At 37.7% G+C, this 4,129-nt stretch overlaps 1 protein-coding gene across 1 annotated transcript in view; it reads right to left on the reverse strand.

Annotated features, from left to right (window-relative positions):
• The window catches only part of LOC106870267 (solute carrier family 35 member F6-like), a 457,970-nt gene that overhangs the window by 8,328 nt on the left and 445,513 nt on the right, over window positions 1-4,129 (reverse strand). The window lies entirely within an intron of this gene.

Here is a 4,129-nt window from a genome sequence, read left to right on the forward strand (position 1 = left end):
AAATGGATGGCGATATTTATGGCACACATGAAGCAACTCAATGCTAATCCCTGTATATTTATGATGATAAATGGTTTTACCGATAAAGGTTTTTTCATACTGAACTACTTGGCAAAATTGTTAATTATTAATTCTATTATTAATTGACGATTCCCTGCCCTTATTCTTGTATATATATATATATATATATATACAATGGGCTTCTTTCAGTTTCCGTCTAGCAAATCCACTCACAAGGCTTTGGTCGACCCGAGGCTATAGTAGAAGACACTTGCTCAAGGTGCCATGCAGTGGGACTGAACATGGAACCATGTGGTTGGTAAGCAAGCTACTTTATTTCATTTCAGTTTGCCACAAGGGCAGCTGCGGGCTGGACAAGCACATTAATAAGATGAGATGAATGATGAATATGATATCAATGAGAGAAGACAGATGCCGCCTGCCGAACTCTGCTTCTCTAAATCATTGTTCTTTTATAAATTACACAAATTTACAAATTGAGGCTATAAACCTCTTACTTTACAATTTCATTATGTCTTTGAACTGAGGCACTTGCCTCTTACACTTTTCTTTTTCATGGCCACAAGCCCTTTCAATATGAGGCACTCATCCTCTTATATTTTACTGCAAGCTACTTACCACACAGCCACTCCTGCGCCTAATGTTAATAATGTTTTAAAATTTAAGCACAAGGCAAGCACGTTCAAGGGAGATATAAATGGATTTCATCAACTCTTGTGCTTAAATGGTTCTCATCTTATTGACCTTACAAGGCTTGATGTAATTTAAACTCAGAATGTAAAGACATACAAAATGCCACTGAGCATTTCACCTGGCATACTAACAATTCTACCAGCTCACCACCTTAAATGATGTTAATAACAACAGGCTTTTTTTGACGAGTGTTAACAGGTTTACAAATAGATGGGAAGAGGTAGAATAAGAATTCATTAATTATTTAAAGTAATGTTTTTATCAGTCTAACATTTTGACTGTAGCCACATAACATTACAGATTTATGGATGTAGAAAGTCATAGAAATTGTTTAAGTGTCAGAAGGCTAGAAAGTGATGACAGGTGAAGTAAGAGCTCATTCAATAAATCATCATTAAATTTTAATCCCAGTAGCTACATAATGTGAACGCATGAGACCTAGTGATTAGGGTGTTGCACTCATGATCCCTAGATTGTGTTTTCAATTCCTGGACCAGTTGGTGAGATGGGTCTTTGAGCAAAACACTTCATTTCACATTGCTCCAGTCCACTCAGCTGTATATTTCTTCCAGTGATAGCAGGGAAGTTAATTTTGCAATGGACTGGTATACCATCCAGTAGGGTGGGGTAGTGTAATCTCAGTCACCTACACACCATGGAAACTGAGTTAAGTTCTGGCCTCATGAGTTTGGGGTCTTAAAACAGACCTAAGCTACTTAATATTCAGAGATTCTTGGATGCTTTAGTTATTAGGGATTTTAAAAGAGTATTAAGAGTTGAAGTACATGGTTTAGTGATTAGGATGTTCAACTCATGATCATACAATTGTGGTTTTGATCAAATAGCAGTGATTCTCGAATTGAAAGAAGCCTATTTTATGTCATCATCATCATCGTTTAACGTCCGCTTTCCATGTTAGCATGGGTTGGACGATTTGACTGAGGACTGGCAAGCCAGAAGGCTGCACCAGGCTCCAATCTGATCTGGCAGAATTTCTACGGCTGGATGACCTTCCTAACACCAACCACTCCAAGAATGTAGTGGGTGCTTTTACGTGCAACCGGCATGAGGGCTAGTCAGGCGGTACTGGCAACGACCACACTCAAAAAAGTGTTTTTTACATGCCACCTGCACAGGAGCCAGTCCAGCAGCACTGGCAATGACCTCGATCGAATGATTTTCTAACGTGCCACCAGCACAAGTGCTAGAAGGCAATGCTGGTAACGATTACGCTGTAATGGTGTTATATTATACCTATAAAGGTGCAGACTTGCTAGCCACTTTATTATTATCATTATTATTATTAATAATGATAATGATACCTATTTAACTATCAGTTAAATATGGCTCACAATATGGTCGTTTTGAATGTTGTGGGGGCATTCAAATGTAAGAATGTAACTCTTTTACTTGTGTCAGTCATTTGACTGCGGCCATGCTGAAGCACTGCCTTTAGTCGAGCAAGTCAACCCCAGGACTTATTCTTTGTAAGCCTAAAACTTATTCCATTGGTCTCTTTTGCTGAACCGCTAAGTTACGAGGACATAAAGGCACCAGCATTGGTTGTCAAGCGATGTTGGGGTGACAAACACAGACACAGAAACATATACACATGCATACATATATATATATATATACATATATACAATGGGCTTCTTTCAGTTTCCGTCTACCAAATCCACTCACAAAGCTTTGGTCAGACTGAGGCTATAGTAGAAGACACTTTCCCAAGGTGCCATGCAGTGGGAATGAGCCCGGAACCATGTGGTTGGTAGGCAAGCTACTTACCACACAGCCACTCCTGTGATGAATATTTCAGAAATAGTTGTTGTCTGGCTGACGAGCCTTTCATACAGAAAGTGAAATCAATTGATCCTGGAATATACGCATCCTTTACTTCTGTAGTTCATCCAAGGTAAGCCTATTGTTGTTATGTTTGTTGCATTTGCTGTGTGCATTTTAATAATGATGTTAGGGTGATAGCTCTTTATAGCAAGTAGTATTTTAATACCCTACTGAATTTTGTTTAGGCGCAGGAGTGGCTGTGTGGTAAGTAGCTTGCTTACCAACCACATGATTCCGGGTTAAGTCCCACTGCGTGGCACCTTGGGCAAGTGTCTTCTACTATAGCCTCGGGCTGACCAAAGCCTTGTGAGTGGATTTGGTAGACAAAAACTGAAAGAAGCCTGTCGTATATATATATATGTGTGTATGCCTGTGTTTGTCCCAACATCGCTTGACAACCGATGGTGGTGTGTTTACGTCCCCGTAACTTAGCAGTTCAGCAAAAGAGCTTGATAGAATAAGTACTAGGCTTACAAAGAATAAGACCTGGGGTCAATTTGCTCGACTTAAAGCAGTGCTCCAGCATGGTCGCAGTCAAATGACTGAAACAAGTAAAAGATATATATATATATATATGCGCGCACACATACGCAGAATGGGCTTCTTTTAATTTCCATTTATCAAATCTACTCACAAAGCTTTGGTCAACCAAGATCTATAATAAAAGAGGCTGTGCAGTTGGACTGAACCCAAGACCACATTGTTGAGAAGCAAGCTTCATGAACACACAGCCACATCCCTATAAAGTCTGATGTAATTTTCTTTGGTCTAGATTCTCTCCTTGTCACAGAATCTTTGTGTTGCATATTTTCGTCAATACTTAGATATATGAAATTCTCATTTTGTGGAACAGAATAGCTAGAATGAGAGAGTATTACTCCACAGGTTTAAAGTTTGGAAGCAGTTTCTCAACTATGAACTTTTCTTTTGGCCAAATTCCATCCCTATATCAGCAGAAAATGCTGTTACTCGATCCAATTGTTTCTCAACTATGTAAATATTTATAATATAGATCTTTTGATCATCTACAAAGGAATTCTTAGTTTCTTAGTGTCTCTTACTGTTGTAGACCCTAGCACATAAAAGAAAGGACAGTGAATTTAATGCCAAAATAAACAGAGGCGTCAACAGACTGTCTGTTTAGAATATTCTATGAATATTTTATGCAAATATGCATGTATATGTATGTATGTATGTAGATATACCTGCATGCATATATGTGCATTTTTGTGTTTATATATATATATATATATGTTACATCATGCATACATACATATATACGTTACATGTATACATACATCATGAATACCTATATGTATTGAAAGACTGTTTGTTTACAATATTCTGTGAAGATATTATGCAAATATGTATATATATGTATGTATGTATGCATACATATATCTATGTATGTATGAATGTATGCGTGTATATATGCACATATGTATGCATGTATGTATGTATGTATGTATGTAGAGTCTCTTCTATTTTTTAATTATTATAAATCTTCCACTGAGGAGGGAGTCGGTTTCCAACAAAGACTCAAGACTCCATCTTTGGGATGTAGTTGACA

The sequence above is a fragment of the Octopus bimaculoides genome, chromosome 7 (assembly GCF_001194135.2).
Source record: "Octopus bimaculoides isolate UCB-OBI-ISO-001 chromosome 7, ASM119413v2, whole genome shotgun sequence".
NCBI classification, from domain to species: domain Eukaryota; kingdom Metazoa; phylum Mollusca; class Cephalopoda; order Octopoda; family Octopodidae; genus Octopus; species Octopus bimaculoides.